This window comes from Protopterus annectens, chromosome 8.part1 (assembly GCF_019279795.1).
Source record: "Protopterus annectens isolate FY-2018-M chromosome 8.part1, PAN1.0, whole genome shotgun sequence".
Classification (NCBI taxonomy): domain Eukaryota; kingdom Metazoa; phylum Chordata; order Ceratodontiformes; family Protopteridae; genus Protopterus; species Protopterus annectens.
In genome coordinates this window covers 548,111,567-548,128,931 of record NC_056742.1, presented here as the reverse complement: position 1 = coordinate 548,128,931, position 17,365 = coordinate 548,111,567, and the positions used below count along the sequence as shown (strand labels likewise).

The following is a 17,365-nucleotide window of genomic DNA, read 5'->3' as shown; positions in this document are numbered from 1 at the left end:
GTCCTCCATTGAGGCAGAGAAGGTGGCAAATGCTTTGTTAGATATCTTCAGTAGGGTAGGTTTCCCGAGAGAAATCCTGACAGACAGAGGTGCCAATTTCATGCCAGGCCTGCTGGCTTGTCTGTGGGAGCACTGTGGGGTGAAACACTAAAAGACTACCCCCTACCACCCCCAGACTAATGGTCTTGTGAAGAGGTTAAACTCCACACTGAAGATCATGCTAAGGGGATTTGTAGACCAGATTAAGAGAGAGTGGCACGAATATTTGCCCCATCTTCTGTTTGCATACAGAGAGGTACTCCAAGAATCCATAAGTTTTTCTCCCTTTCATTTGCTGTATGGGCATAGGCTTGGATTTGACTTGTGGTGAGCGGGAGTGTGAGTGAATCCCATAAGGAGTCTGTTGTGGCATATATCCTAAACCTCAGGACAAAGCTTAGGGAGCTCATGGGCTTGGCCCAGGAGAACCTGGCAATAGCCCAACAGCAGAAAAGGTCTGGTATGACAGGAATGCTGGAGCCTACGATTATGCTGTGGGGAAAGCAGGATGTGGTGCTCCATTGCTCTTAGACACAGTAAGCTGCAGGCAGCTTGGGAAGGACCATTCAAAGTGGTAAGGAAGGGCAGTGATGTTAACTACATGGTAAAACTGCTAGGTAGGAGGCAGGAGCACAAACTGTAGCATGTTAACATGATGAAGCCTTACAAGATAGGGAGACCCTTGTGTGGAGTATTTGCAATGGTTAGAGTCTGAGGGGGGTCTGGTGTCTGATCTTCTCAGTGAGGCTCGGACTGACACCTCAGTGGAAGGGGTCAGCAATGCCAATGTATATGGGCTGTCAATACAAGGGTGTGGGTTAATGTGTTCCCAAGAAGGCTCATTCCTCTCAAGCAAAGTTTTTCCAGGGTCACTTGAGAAACTAGCTTGAGTCTTCAGATGGGAGAGAGATGTGATGATGTGAAATAGTGCCAGTTGTGCCAGAGGGAATAGGGCAGTGCATGTGTAGCGTATGCCAGCATAGCTTGCTGGACTTTTGTAAATAATTAGATGTCATTTTCTTATCAAACTGATTTGTACAGATGCTTGTGTTAAAATGTATTTGTAAAGCTGCTTGTGTTAAAAATGTACCAACAGTGGATTCTGCTGGACAGAAAAGAAATGTACATTTATGTCATACTGTATTGTTGTAACTCAGAAAATGTATACATTTTAACAGAGGATGCTGGAAGGGAAGGGGTTCAGTTAAGCACAGCCCAGCTAACCTTAAGAAAAAAAGCCTGAAATTAAATGACTTGGTTTAGGCCATAAAGATTCTGTCTCACAGGTCTGAATGCAGCCAAAGACTCAGTCTATATGAAAAGCCTTTTTGCAGGAAGGGTGGAAGTGTTGGAATTGTTTTGTTTCCTCCAGGAGTCAGCCCACCTCAGGTGTTAGCTATTGGTCAACATCTCTGTGTTTATCTGATTGCCTGAAGGGTTTATTTTCTCTGTTGTACTTCTAGTACAAAGACTTACATTTCTGAAATTCTGCTCAGTAGCTGAGCTGATACAGCTAATTATCTGGTTGTGTTAGATTCTGTAATCATCTGGATATACTAAGCTGATACAAGTATACTTTTTTTGCACTTGATCTGTTTCAGTGATCATTAACAAAACTGTACTGCATTTATATATCTGCTTCATTGTTTATTGCTGGCCTCTGTCTGTCTGCATTGTTTGTTTTTCCCTCCAAAGTGTTGTACTCCTAAACTTGGTGGCTTTGGAATTGCTCACCCCTACTATGAATTTGATTTTCGTCAGTCTCCCATTCCCATGTCATTTGCTCACTCAACTGAGTACAGTGAGATCATTTGGGAAGGCCAATCCTCCTTAGTTTCTGAACTATCTTCTGTTTCCTCCCTCTCCTCCTAAAAAAATTACACTTTATTCAGCTTTTTATTTTTACTATAATTGTGTTCTTCCTACTTTCTACCTTATTTTTGTTGTGTGCTCTTAAGTGTTCAAGTGATTTTATTCTGCTGCATTTATTACTGCTTGTTAGTAGCCTGCTTAAATTTATCTGGTATTCTAAGCATCTTAGTTTTGGTTTTAACACTTGTGCTTCAGGCCAGTTACTTTACATTTAAGAAGGTTTTTGTAGTCTGCACTCTTGCGGACAAACCCTTATCAAAACCCTCTCTCCATTAGTCCGCACAATTATTTGAAACACTATGAACAATTCCCATCAGTTTCTGCTGCCAGCCTGGTCAACATGGGCATACTGAGAGAGTGTAGTATCTGGCTCATGTTTGCTGACAACCCTCTTCTCCTAGCACAGAATTCTACTTGCGAGAAATGCATATACGTCAGTAACCTGGAATCCATGCTGTCTCATGCCACGGTCAGTACTCCTGACAGAGGAGCTTGCCAGCACAAACACCACACCACTCACATCATATAGCCAAGCACAACACACACACACACATACACACACACCTATAAAGAGATCCTCAATAAAAACTTATCTAAACAGCAGAGACCTCCAAAACATGCTCACAGACATTACACACACAACACCAAACACATCACACACAGCAGACAAACACACCAGTGTCTACAAACACAGCCCATAAGGCAAAACAATAAACCAACACAACCCACAAGGTGTAACAATAAACCAAACATACTAGTCATTGGCGACTCAGTTGTGAGACACACCAATGTCCCCCTCACCAGGCTCGACAGGGAGAAGCTCGCGGTCACTTGTCTGTCTGGTGCCAGAATCCGCCACATCATGCATGCACTTAAAGGAAAACAACAGGATATTAAAGCAGATTCCCCAATCTTTTGACTCTTCCAGTCCCTGTTATTTGATAAAGCTTAAAAAAATCACCCTTGCAGCTTTAAAAATAACCCACTCAACTGTTTTCCCTGTTCTGCTTCCTAGCTTTCTATACTGTTTTTGTTTCACTTTGCAAACCAACTTGAAAAACCTGTAGCTGGCTCTGAAATTATGATGTCACATCTGCCATCAGCTCTTGCTCTAGCTATCGGGATGTTTCCTCCCCCAAAGTGATGTAATCCCCCTCCTGATTTGCATGCTGTATAGAAGAGCCAGTGTTCCTCCCACATTGTGATGTCAGACCTGCCTTACCCCGCCCACTCAACCTAATAAAACCCATGTGGTGTGTAGAACTCCTTTTTATTGTATGTGCAACCTGTCGACTGCATTTGTTTGAGGGACTACTGAAAAGTTTGGATTGCCTGCATCTTTTGCTTCACTGGTAAGAGAAGTCTTCCTAGTGAATTAAAAATGTAATTCTACACACATCCCCTGTTTGAATGCACTTCTAGCCCTATTTTGTGGTGTGTGTGTGTGTGTGTGTGTGTGTGTGTGTGTGTGTGTGTGTGTGTGTGTCCATGTGTGAATGCAAGCAAGGGGCAAGTGTGTGTGTGTGTGTGTGTGTGTGTGTGTGTGTGTGTGTGTGTGTGTGTGTGTGTGAATGCAAGCAAGGGGCAAGTGTGTGTGTGTGTGTGTGTGTGTGTGAATGCAAGCAAGTGTGTGTGTGTGTGTGTGTGTGTGTGTGTGTGTGTGAATGCAAGCAAGTGTGTGTGTGAATGCAAGCAAGGGGCAAGTGTGTGTGTGTGTGTGTGTGTGTGTGTGTGTGTGTGAATGCAAGCAAGGGGAAGTGTGTGTGTGTGTGTGTGTGAATGCAAGCAAGGGGAAGTGTGTGTGTGTGTGTGTGAGAATGCAAGCAAGGGGCAAGTGTGTGTGTGTGAGAGAATGCAAGCAAGGGGCAAGTGTGTGTGTGTGAATGCAAGCAAGGGGCAAGTGTGTGTGTGTGAATGCAAGCAAGGGGCAAGTGTGTGTGTGTGTGAATGCAAGCAAGAGGCAAGTGTGTGTGTGTGAGAATGCAAGCAAAGGGCAAGTGGGTGTGTGTGCATGAATGCAAGCAAGGGGCAAGTGTGTGTGCATGAATGTAAGCAAGGGGCAAGTTTGTGTGTGTGTGTGTGTGAATGCAAGCAAGGGGCAAGTTGTGTGTGTGTGTGTGTGTGTGTGTGTGTGTGTGTGTGTGTGTGTGAATGCAAGCAAGGGGCAAGTGTGTGTGTGTGTATGTGAGAATGCAAGAAAGGGGCAAGTGTGCATGTGTGTGTGTGTGTGTGTGTGTGTATGAATGCTTACTAAGCTGGGCATTAATCCCTACGTCACTCGATGGGTTGCCAACTGGCTTACTGACGGAACCCACGCTGTAAAAGTAGCCCACTCCAAATCCAGCTTCTGACAAGTCAGAGTACCTCAGGGGTCAGGCCTGGGGCCGCTCTTGTTTGGCATCTACTTCTCTGAAGTACAGGCCAACACTAAGGGATTCTGGCTAACAAAGTTCATAGATGACTGCAAACTGGGAGCCATTATTGAATCCCCAAATGCTGTGGATACTCTAGAAAAGGGCCTTACAGAAACAGATGCTTGGTGCCAGAGCCATGGGCTCAAGCTCAATGCCAAGAAATGTATAGTTATCCCCTTTGGGAAAAGACATGTACCCGTTCTGGGACGTGCTACACTTAAAGAAATCCCAATCCCTCAGAGCTACACACTCCAGGGATCTAAACCTTGTCATCACAATAAACAAATGCTGGAGGCATAGGTTTCTGACCCAGAGACTGCCCAGACTCTGGAATAGACTGCCCATACATGTCAAGCAGACCGCCTCTTTGGTCCTCTTCAAACAGAACATTGACAATTGGATGGGAGAAAGAAATTAACCCCAGAGATCATGTCACTCACCCTGCTAGACAGGGGTTCAGGGTAGAAAATAGTGTTGGAAGTAGTAGCCAGGGAATAGTTAAGGCTAGGCTTGTATAAGCCCTAGGGCCGATAGCCTAGTACCAACCTATGAACCTATAGTTAACAGACTGCTATCAGAAAGAAGAAGCCCTTGGGTCATTTTAGCTGTTGCCAAACAAACTTTGTGTTTGTGTGATAAGGGGCAAGTGTGTGTGCATCTTGTGATAAGGGGCAAGTGTGTGCACGTTTGTGTGATAAAGGGCACTCTGCCAGTATCTGCTGAATTTTACAAGACCACTTCTGCTGAATTTTACAAGACCACTTTTATCTCTAAAGCTGTCCCAGCACAATCTGGTAGTTAGATGTAACTTTAAATAAACTATACTGGTATGTTCTTCATATACTGAATTGATAAAGTCTATTTTGTGATTTATAATTTAGTGTTGAATTGTCACTTAATTCCTGTAGGTACTGGTGTGCCTTTGCTGGGCAATTTTTTTCCCTGTGGTTGTGGAACTGTGTAGTTATGAAGACAGGAGGAATTTGATTGTTCCCAGGTGGTGAGGGCATGGTTGCTTAACCCTCCCCTCAAAACCATAACACCTTTTGTTTTGCAGGCATGTTTGGATGGATTTGGATCAGGGTGATTGCAGTTTATAGGTCTCCTTTTTGCTGGGATTTATGTAAGACCCCTAAAGTGGGAAGGATGAAAGTTTAAAAATAAAACATCCTTCATGAAAGGTCTGAGGTGGAAGATTGTGCATGTGGTTATGCTGATAAGAACTGGAAATTCCTGTGCTAACACTAATGTACAGTAGACAGTTTATTGGACTGTGCTGTAGAAGCTGAATCTGTGGACAGGTTTACTGGGCTGTGTAAAGTAGGGCTCACTAGTGTTGGATTAAAGTATTTTAATAATGTTATAGGTGGAAAACTGTTCAATGGGTGCATTTCATGTAAAATGTGAATGGAGAGGCTTGATGTGCAAGATCTATATAGGCATGTGTTTTTCTGATGTCTGTACAGCCAAAGTACATAATTACTTGTGCATTCCTCGGACGAAGGCCTGGGGTCATTCTTGGTGTTGCCAAATAAACTTGTGGTTATGTGTGTGAAAGGGTGAGTGCGTGAGTTGAGTGAGTGTGGGGGGTGAGTGTGGGGGTGAGTGAGGGTGAGTGAGTGTTGTGGGTGGGTGAGTGAGTGTGTGTGGTGTGTGGGTGAGTGTGGGGGGTGTGTGGGTGGGTGAATGTGGGGGGTGAGTGTGAGTGAGGGTGAGTGTGAGTGTGTGTGGTGAGTGTGGATGATTGTGAGTGTGAGCGAGTGTGGGTGAGATTGTGTGGTGAGTGTGTGTGAGTGAGTTTGGGTGGCGAGTGAGTGTGGTGGGTGGCGAGTGAGGGTGTGGGTGGCGAGTGAGGGTGTGGGTGGCGAGTGAGTGTGGATGAGTGAATTGAGTGTGGATGAGCGTGGGTGAGTGAATTGAGTGTGGTGAGTGTGGTGAGTGAGTGTGGTTGTTTGGATGTAATTTCTAAATTTTGTAAACTTTGTTTTTGTATTGTCATATTGCTTTACATTGCCCTACCGATATGTGACACAGGCAGAAGCACAATAACAGCTGCAAAAACTAAGAGCATAAATTTGCAATAACCATGCGTATACATTAATTGCATGTTTTTACATAAGCAGATGTCTGTCACAATTAATCGACAACGCTACATCAGATTACAAGAAGTATGTAATACCGTAATTTTTTAAATTATGACTTAAAAAAGCATGTTGCTGCTGTCATGCAAGTCTGTGAAATATTTCATGTGTATAGTGCATAATTTGTTAGCTATTTAACCAAACGGGAAGGAAAAGTAAGTGGGAGTTTGATGCTTTGCAAAACGGTGATTATTCCCAGTGCTATGTAGCTTTTATTTATTTATTTATTTTACATTTGTTGACCGGGCTAGTCTAGCTGGAGAATATTTCTATTTTCAGTAGAGGCCCGGGGAGAAAAGCTCCACAAAACATACTAGTAAGACATACTAGTAAAAAAAATGAAAAAAGACAACAATACAAAAACTACAGCAAACAAAGACATAAAAAATACCTAGTCAAATTACAAAAGAAAGACATTTCAAGGATAAAAGGATAAAAGTAATAGCATCTAATTTTGGGTAGCCTATTAGAGTGCAAGTAAATCTGAATGTTAATAAGATTTAGAAACGGTCAAAAGAGAAGAACAAAAGTCAGTTGAGTAGGAGAGGAGAAATAGATGCAAAAAAAAAAAAAATAAAGCAGATCTGAGGTATTAAACAATACATAAAGCGAGAGTTAGTTATAGAGATAGCTTAAAACAAGCATAGGGGCTGAATAGTAGAGTGGAGAAAGTAGAGGTGAAGAAAACAGAAGAAAACAGCTTGGTTCTAAATTTGACAGGAGGAGTGCAGCAAAAAAAGTGTCCCACTGTAAGGAGGGAAAGGCTGACAAGAAAACAGTGCATTACTCTGGTCACCTGCTGGGAGATGTCAATCACATGCAGATAATGGGACAAATTACCCTTAGCTCTTTGACAGCTAGGAAAGGTAGGTGTGAAGTGGGAGGGGAGATGCCTTGAAGAACTAGATTTCAGCCTTCACAAAATAAAGCAAGTTAGCATTTCTAAGAAGCAAAAGCAATAAAATGCGCCTTTCAATTCTGTTCTGTAGCATTTGCACTGTTTGGGTTTGAAGTAGTCATTGAAAAAGGATAACATTTTCACCAAAAGTAGGGGACTTTAAGACAGCAGTGAATGCCTGTTAAGTCAATGAAGTGACAGCAGCTTAAGGGAAAACGTGGCAGATCTGATGCAATTTTTTGGAGACAAACAATGCATTCTGGGATACTTAGAGGCAGAGTAAACAGTGTGAATTATTTCAAAATGCCAGCCCCCATGTGGTCAGAGTCAGAAATTGCATATAAAAATATCTAAAAAGCTCTAAATAGTCCCAGAGTGCTGTTAAAATGTAGGAAACACCAAACCATGATGAAATAAATATGTTTTTTGAGTCTGAGGGTGCGGTTGTCCTTTAAGTGTCTCCACAAGTACAAGTTTGACGCTGTCATTGTCCATGTTGGTGTGAATGACTTGAGACGTAACTCCTTAGATTATATGAATAGAGACATGATTGAGCTCTAAGAGTATGCGTCTCAGGCAGGTATGACCCTGACCCTAAGCAGTATTGTACCTTCACCAAGAATGATACCACAATACCAACAAAAAATAATTGACTTAAGCAATTGACTTAGTTTATGGTATCATTCCAAGGGGCAGCCATGGTGGTGCAGTGGTTAGCATTGTCACCTCACAGCAAGAGGTTCTCCGGTTTGATCCTTGGCTGGGGTGCCTTCTGTGTGGAGTCTGCATGTCCTCCTTGTGGTTGCATGGGTTTCCTCCGGGTGCTCCGATTTCCTCTCACATCCCAAAGACATACTGTAGGTGGACTGGATACTCTAAATTGGCCCTAGGTGTGAGTGAGTGCATGTGTGTGCCTTCTGTGGAAGGTTGGGTGCCGGGCTGGCAACTCAACACTGTAAAATTCTACTGCCAATCATGAGCAGACAGTTGATCCGCTGTGGCAACCCCTAACCGGGAAAAGCCAAAAGAAGAAGAAGAAGATGGTGTCATTCCAAGGGCATCCACTATCTGTCTGCCTGGGATGACATGGTTGACGGGCCTTGATGCTTTGCCAGAGATGACCTCCACCTGCCGCCACTGGGATTCCGGACCCTGGCCAAGGTACTTGCCTCCCCCATTGTGCCTTTTTTAGGCAATGTCCCAAGGACAAATCTTTCAACTTAAATGATCTGTCAAACAGCAAATTGAAGGTCACGCTGCTTAATGCTAGGAGCCTTAACCTGAAAATGCAGTCATTTGAGGCTCTACTTGCACTGGAAGATGCCGACGTCTGTACGGTCATGAAAACTTGGTTCAGGGCTGCGGAGAGCACCCCTGCCTTACCAGGCTGTACCTCATTCCACACATTCCAACCACAAAATGAGGTTGGGAAGACTAAGGGTGGTGGAATATCTAGCTTCATTAAGGGGAGGCACACCTCCAGACTGGTTTGCCAGCATAATGCACTGGAACTATTCTATGTGCAAGTGACAGTTGGCAAGATACCCATCCAAGGTAGTGCGAGCTATGACTCAGGACACTCACTCCTCCTGCCTGGATCTAGTTAACGCCATCAGGGTACCCCTAACACCCTGATCTTTGGGCACTTCAACTACCCCACCATAGACTGGGTGAACTGTTCCTGTACTAATGCACTCACCCAACGATTCCTTGACTTTATCATTTTTAATGCACTAGACCAGTTTGTCACATCCTCTGCAAGGGGGGATAGCATTCTGGACTTGGTTCTCACCCACATGGGCAACTGCTACACCACTCCCATAGTATGTTCTTCCCTGGTAAGAGCAGATCATCGGTCTGTCTCATTCAAAGTTTCTATCCCACCCGACCCCACCCCCCAGGCATAATCATGCTAAAGAAACTTCTCAGAAGCTGACTACAACCTCCTAAGGGAGGGCATCAGTAGCTTCATACCACCGTCCCCCTCAGAGGATGCAGATAACTATGCTGAATAGTATGCCAGTGAAGTATACAAGCACCTGTACAACTGCATGGACTCGGCCATACCTAACAGAGCTAAAACCTGTTCCTCAAGGAAACACAAACCTGTCTGGTAGACATCCTCTGTCAACAGGCTTTCTGACAAAAGGAAGACACTGTTGTCCAAGGGTAAAAAGGAACAAATTCCAAATTGGAAAAACTCCCTCCTTAGCCCCAACAAGCAAATTAGATCATTAGTGAAAACTTCCAAAGCCAATTATGAATTGAAACTAGCATCTGAAACAAATGGAGACCACAAAGCCGCCTTCAGTTGCATCAGGAACCTCCATGGGAAAACCCAGGTTTGTTCCACATTAGTACTTAACAGCATCACTTACACTGATCCTGTTGACTTAGCCAACCTGCTAGCAGATAGGTTCAGCACATTATCCAACCCTCTGTTCCCCCAAAGGCCCTTTTGACATCCCCGATACTTGCCCTGCACCTCACATCTCCATAGATCAAGTGTTAAAGGCCCTATCCATGGCAAATAACACAGCTTCCATGGGATGTGATAGTATCCCAGGCTGTATACTGCACCATCTCCAGCAAGAACTAGCTTCGCCACTGAGCACCCTTTTCAACCACAGCTTTAGTTCAGGCTTCATTCCCACAGATTGGAGATCTGCCATTGTCATCCCCTTGCACAAAGATGGTGCCATTTCTGACCCTGGAAACTATCATCCCATTAGCTTGACAAGTCTGATCAATAAAGCCATGGAGCATATTATTATGGATCTCATAAACAAGGACATAGGCAATCTCCAAGCACTTGACCTCACCCAGTTTGAATTCGCCAAGGGCAGATCTTACCTGTTGAACCTGGTTGACTTCTTTGAGCCTGTCACCAAGGCCCTGGATGAGGGGAAAGTCAGTACATACAGCTTATCTTGACTTGGCCAAGGCCTTTGACACAGTCTCCCACTCAGGCATCATCGAAAAGCTAAAACAACTTGGCATAAATCCCTATCTCATCAGGTGGGTGGCCAACTGGCTCACCGACAGGACCCTCAAGGTCAAAATAGGCACCTCCACCACTGATTAGCAGACCTGTCACTAGAGCAGTTCCACAAAGTTCTATCCTGGGACCCCTACTGTTTGGTATCTACGTCTCAAAAGTCCAGGCAAAGACAAAAGGCCTGTGGCTGACCAAGATTGTGGACTGTAAGTTGGGTGCTGTCATTGACTCCCCAAATTATAACACACTGCAAGAGGGTCTCTCAGCTACTAATGACTGGTGCCAAAGTCATGGCCTCTAGGTAAATGCAACAAAATATATCTTCATACCATTTGGCAAAAACATGGCCCCTACTGATTACCACATCTACTGCAACCCCCTAAGCACACAACCTGTGGTGAGAGACTTGGGTACTCTGGTTGACAACAGTCTCAAATTCGACCATTGTGTAGCAGCAGTGGTCAGAAAAGCATTTTACTTGGTTCATCTCACAAGTAAAGGGATTGCATCCAGAAAAAAAGTTTATTACCTCTCTATAATCTTCCTTCATTAGGCCAATAATTGAGTATAATGCCCTGTTTATGTACTTCTTCAAACATCCGCACCAACTGGAAAGGCCACAGAAATACCTCACAAAGAGAATCCATGGCCTCCAACACCTGTCGTATGTGGACATGCTCAAATCACTGTCACCCTACTCGGTGTAGTACAGATTGCTCAGAGGTGATCTGTGTCTCATCTACAAGGCAATCTCAGACCCTGCTCTACTAGAGATGCTCCATACTGCAAGTCTAACTCCTCACACATTATCCACTCGAATGGCCTGGACCTAGTATGTGACATCAACAAAACCTGCTTGAGAGACAGGTTTGTCTCCCAGAGGCTGCCCCATCTCTGGAATAGACTTCCCATACACATCAGAGTACCTCGCTGACCCTCTTCAAGTGCAACCTTGATGAGTGGATGGAAAACCCAGATTTGTCCCAGGGGTTCCACCAGTGTCCCTCACTGACAGGGGTGACGGGTGCTGACTGTTTTTTTTTGGGGGGGTTGGGGGGGGTGATAAACTCTCAAGTAGGCTAATAAGAGCCTCAGAGCCATTAGCCTAGTAACCTCCTATGATCCTATACAAAAATAAACCTTAGCAAAGTTCTGTGTGTGTGTGTATAGTGACACATATGCCCCTGATCCTGGCTCAGTTTCTAGTGAGGGGGTAGTATGGAAATCACAGAGTCAGATGACCAGATGTGATGTCATTCTGCAGCCAGAACTGAAATTGTATTTGATTACTAGTGGGAGATTTGATAGATGTACTTTTTTATTAGACCTGACAAGAGACACTCATCTAACTTTTTTTTGCCTTGCTTTAGTAAGTAAACTAGGGAACAGTAGTTCTTCAGTCAGCTAAGAAAATAATATGGAGATTAGCTAAATATTGCTTTTTCTGTATCTGTCTGAGTCTTTCCTTCTGTTGTTGTTTTATATTTCTTGTTCTGAAACTCTGGTGTTTATTGTAAGTAGACATTCAGTATTTTCATGTTTTGTATTTTATTATTTATTATTAATTATATCTATACCTTTCATTGTGGCTGGTCTTTTAGAAAATATTTAACCTTTGAGAGTAATTGCATTTATTTACTTGTACTGTGACCCACATTCCATCTTGCTGCTTGGTCAAACATTACCGTGTGTATAAGTGTTAATTTTGCTAAGAGTAATTGGGGACTCTAGAAAGAGCGTTAGAGTAGCTGGCTTTTGGGTGTTCTGGTGGCTGGCTTTGGGGTGTTCTGGTGGCAGTGCATCCCCCTAATAGTCTGGGTGGAGGTGGCAAAACAGGTAAGCTGTGCCAGCCTTTCCCAGGTGTGTGTGTGTGTGTGTGTGTGTGTGTGTGTGTGTGTGTGTGTGTGTGTGTGTGTGTGTGTGTGAGAAAATCAAATCTTAGGAGAGTGTGTGTGTCAACTACTTTGAACAGGCACACTGAGAGGACTGATTTCACAGAGAGAGTGGTGGAGGACTTGTCTTGGAACACCCAGCTAAGACTCAACTCTACAGCTGTGTCAGTGGAAAGTCTTATTTGGGGCCTGGAAAGAAGGCCCAGTCCCAGGACTGGAGTATGCATTCCCTTTGTGCTATTAAGGGAAATTGTACTTTGTGCAGAGAGCGGCATCTGAAAATACTGTGTATGTCTATTTTTTTCTCAGTGAACGTTCCCCGCCAGTGGCAGTGGTGAGGATTGAGACTCCTTGATCATTGGCCCAGAGTAGGGACGTCACACACAATCATTTGGTTTATTCCTTTCCTTCCCTTTCAGACAAGTATGGTAAAATAATTGATAAGCATGGGAAAAGGTGTATGCTTCTGCAACTACAATTTTCATTATTTTGAGTTATCAGGCTCATAAGTTTAAAGTTTGTTCTGACTAATTGTGAAAGTATGAGGAATGTCTTATCTGCAGTTCCTTTTTGTGAGACAAAAATCTGCTTTAAATTGTTTAGTGTCTTCTGTTTCATAGGTAATTACTCTTTGTTTAAAGTCTGTTTATGATTCTGTAGATTTTTCTTCCAGGGTTGTAGCCATTGGTACTGCACTGAGGATTTTTGTCCAGCTGCATTCTCATAGGCTCCTAGAATATGGAAAAAAGAGATTTTAAACTCTCCATACGATATATGTTTTTTGGACCCTCTGCTGTAACGGTTATCAAAATGAGGTAAAAAGGGCATTCTGAGTGAGGTGGCCTCAGATTTTTCATATGTCCTTTTCCATGTTTTCCAAAATGCTAAAAAGCAGATATGTAAAAAATAATGCAATGGAGATTCCAAAAAGAAAGCAGAATCACCCCCCCCCCCCCAAAAAAAAAAAAAAAAAAAAAAAAAACAGTAAAACAAGTCAGAAAGGCTATTTAAGGGCACTTCGCTCCCCCTTCCCCCAACCCAAGTAGTCCCTTATCTTTTCCAGAAAGTCTGAATCTCCATTTTTCTTTTTGGCAACAGATAGGTTTCATACAAATGGATTCTGAATATTATTTGTCAAGGTTATAGATGGCAGTGGGAAGCAATTCCTTCCTTCCAGGGAGTTGTTCCTCATCTGTCAGTCCAAACTTCTCTGTCTGCCCCTGTCTTACAGTTTGGGAAAAGTTTTTATTTAATAATGCTTTTGGTGCCAATGAAAGAAAGAAAGCAAATGCTTGGAAAGCAGTACTGAACCTTTCTTTTCTAAACCAATTTGTTTTTTACTTAAATATTTTTATTTAAATTCATTAAAACATTATACTACTACAATGTATATTTTAGAATGTAAGTTTGAATATAAAACACAATATCTATTTGCAGTATATACATAGGCCTGAAATAGTGTATGAGATATTTCCAATATAATAAAAAAAATGCTTATAAAGTCTTACACAATCATAGAAAGCATTAGAGTCCATATGAAAAGTCTCAATGAGAGATGAAACTTTTACCTGAGGATTATTGCCAAAGTTCTGTGGATACATTTTACATTCTTTTGTTCTGGTTTCTTTAGATATCATTTCTTTTAACAAAGCCATTAAATCTTAAAAATTTGGAGAAGTAATAGAATTCCACTTTCTAGTGATAACACTTTCCAGCAACTGCCTGAATTGTCCATAAAAGTTATGAATTGTTTTTATTCGGAGTGAAACCTTCATATACACTAAGAAAAAATATTGTTTTGGTTAATAAAAATTAATCTGAAAGTAGGGCTTTAAGAAAATCATTAATGTTTATCCAGTAGTGCTTTAAGTTACGACAGTCATAAAAAATATGAAACAAATCTGCTTTACAAGTTTCTAAACATCTCCAAGTTGCAGTTTCAGCGATATTGAATTTAGCTATTTTATCTGGAGTTAAAAATACTTTACGGAGAAATTTCCAGGTAAAAATACTTCAGTACTGAACCCAAAATGTAGATTCAACAGAGGATAAAATTTTAGCTTTTTTCACTTGAGAATAATTAGAAGAGAGACCTTTAGTTATACAATTCCAGTCTTTAGTAGTTAAAGTGTTCTTATATTGCATTAGGCTACCATATAATTTGGATGTGATGCTATCAGTTTTAAAATTATGTAATATTTCAGATGGGTAGAAAATTAAAGAGGTTTGGTCCAGAAAATATGGGTTTTTAATAACTCTGCAAAGATCTTGCGTGTAGGTTAATATACTTTGTAATAATCACCATTCATGTGATGACAAACCATATTCATTAAGTTGATGAGTGTCCAATACGTTTAGTTCTTTTATACAATGTTGCCAGCAATTCAGATTTTTTACTTCCCAAGTATTAAAAATGTTGAAATGTAATTTGTCTGGAAAATTCTTTGTGACAATGAAAGGTATTAGTAAATCAAACCAGACTTTGTTGTCTACATTAGAACTGACAAATTTCCTGAAGCTGTTGAAGATGTGATTTAAGGAACTTAGCTTTGTAGGTTAATTATATTATACTGAACAATATAGCAAAGAAAATGCCAACATTTATTAGAAAGGTTGCTGTAAGGGAATTTTCTTAATAAAGTGTTTTCATTTAATAATATTATAAGATGCAAGGATTTCCACTTCGAATTATAATTTGGATCAATCCAGTTTGAGGTCCTTAAATAATGATGCTCTGATGTATGTGTCAGTGTCTGGGAACTTTATACCACCTTGATCCAATGTTCTGATATGATGTAGGTAAGCAGTTCTATTCCTATTACTATACCATAAGAAGTTTATTAATAATTTATTTATATCTTTAATGAATTTATTTCCAGGAGAAATACTGAGGGCTGTATCAATGGGAAGAATATTTGGTCTTTTTTATCAACTGTAATCTATCTTTGAAAGAAATGAACATTTTGTTCCATTTATATGTATACTTATTTATTAAATATTTGATATTTTTGTATTTAGTTTTTGCTGTTTTTCTGTAGTATTATATAAGATTATGCCCAAATAATTCAGGGAATTTGTTTGTTCTCAAATGATGTTTTGATTATTAGTCTGATTTTTTAGCTTATTATTAAGTACAATATGCTTAGATTTCTGTTTATTAAAATGAAGACAAGAAAGTCTTTGAAAATAATTCATTATTGAGTCTAACTCATATAAAACTGATTGGGATTTAGGTAAAGTGAGCAAAATATTAGTAAAAAGTGTTACTTTAGAGTTGTAAAGATTATAAACATGAATTCCTATAATCTTAGAACTATTTTGTTTCTGAAGGGCAAAGACTTCAATAGTATGTGCGAATAGAATAGGAGATAGCGGGCAGCCTTGTCTTGTACCTTTAGTTATGGGTATATTTTGTCAAGTGAAAGAACCTAATTTGACATAAGCTAAGTTCTTCTAAATATATTTTAGTATAGAAATGAAAGAAAAAGGAAATGCTAATGAGTGAGGTCAATATTCCAAAAAGATAATCCCAGTTAACAGATTCAAAGGTCTTTTCTATATCTAAACTAAGTCAAACTTCATTCTATTTAAAAATTCAATAAGAGTAAGAATTCTTTTAATATTCTCATGGGTGTGTCTTTTGTAAATAAATCCTGATTGATCATTGTTTATCATTTCTGAGCATGTGACTTTAAATTTGTCAACAAATATGGACATGAAGATTTTTTAATCATTGTTTAAGAGGGAAATGGATCTATAGGAGCTACAAAGTTGTGGGTCTTTATTAGATTTGAGAATCGGGGTCATCAGTCTCCATGATAGTGGAATGATATTTTAAGTTTGTACTTCGAGAGTTATGAAGTGAAGATATTATAGTTGAAGGAAATAGTTTATAAATTTCTATAATAATGCCATATGTACCAGGGCTAATTTTCTCTTTAACTTCATTTATAGATATTTGCTTGTCAAGGTCTTTTTTAAGTTTCTCAGGGATTACCTCTAAATTAAGGGAAGATAGTTCTGTGTCAACAGTATTACTTGCAAGCAATGACAGGGTGTGTGGCATTACTGCACTTAGACAATGGGCTTGTTGTAAAATTGGTGCGTTTTACTTGCTTATTTATTTTTTTAAGTACTACGTTATATTTTTTATATATTTTTAATGTAAAATAGTTCCTCCGCCTACTGTTTCAAACTTGCTGTAGTATATGTTAATGGTGTTGGAGGAAGCATTTTCCATGAAATGTATATAAAAAATAATGCTTAAAAAAAATAAGTGAAACACAACAATTTTACATACAGCCCATTCTCTCTCCCATACACACACACAGTCTCCCCTGCTTTCACACACATTCATGTACACACACAGTCTCCTCTGCTTTCATACACACATTCACTCACACAAGGTCTGTCTCACCCTCTTTCTCAATCTCTCAAAGTCTCCAGTTGCTTTCATACACACATTCAGTCTCTCTCGATCCCTCTCACATGCAGTCTCCTCTGCTTGCATACATGCATTCACTCACACATCACTCTTGCTTTCTCTCTCACTCTCTCCATCCATCTCTTTCTCACACACACACACACACACACACACACACACACACACACACACACACACACACACACACACGCACAGTCTCTGCTTTCATTCACCCATCCGCACACACACATACAGACAGAAATACACACATGCTCGCTCTCTCTGTTACTTGCATGCATACACTCTCACACACACGCTGCATTTTCTTTTTTTCTCTTTTTATTTTATACTCGGTAAACAGCAAAAGCGCTGCTTAGTGAGTGTAAAAGAACAGCTCACTCACTCTCACTAACATGCACGCATACACTCACACACAGACGTAAACACATACATGTACCTTTTTGTCTTCTTTTTTCATATTTTACACTCACTAAACAGCAAAAACTCTGTTTAGCGAGTGTAAAATAATGGTGGCAGTTTTGTTTTGCGTCTTGATAAGCTGCCGTGAAGCGGCAGACTCGTTCTGCTCAGCGGGCATTACCTGTACATTAATACCCTGCTGGAGAACGCTCATTCTCCAGTCAGGGTATTGATGTACAGTTTGCCCTTTGCCTACGCTAGATTATTA

The 17,365-nt window shown here is 40.9% G+C and overlaps 1 protein-coding gene across 2 annotated transcripts in view; it reads left to right on the top strand.

Moving 5' to 3' along the window:
- Window positions 1–17,365, top strand: part of CRBN (cereblon) — a 945,847-nt gene that overhangs the window by 324,207 nt on the left and 604,275 nt on the right. The gene's annotated exons all lie outside the window — the stretch shown is intronic.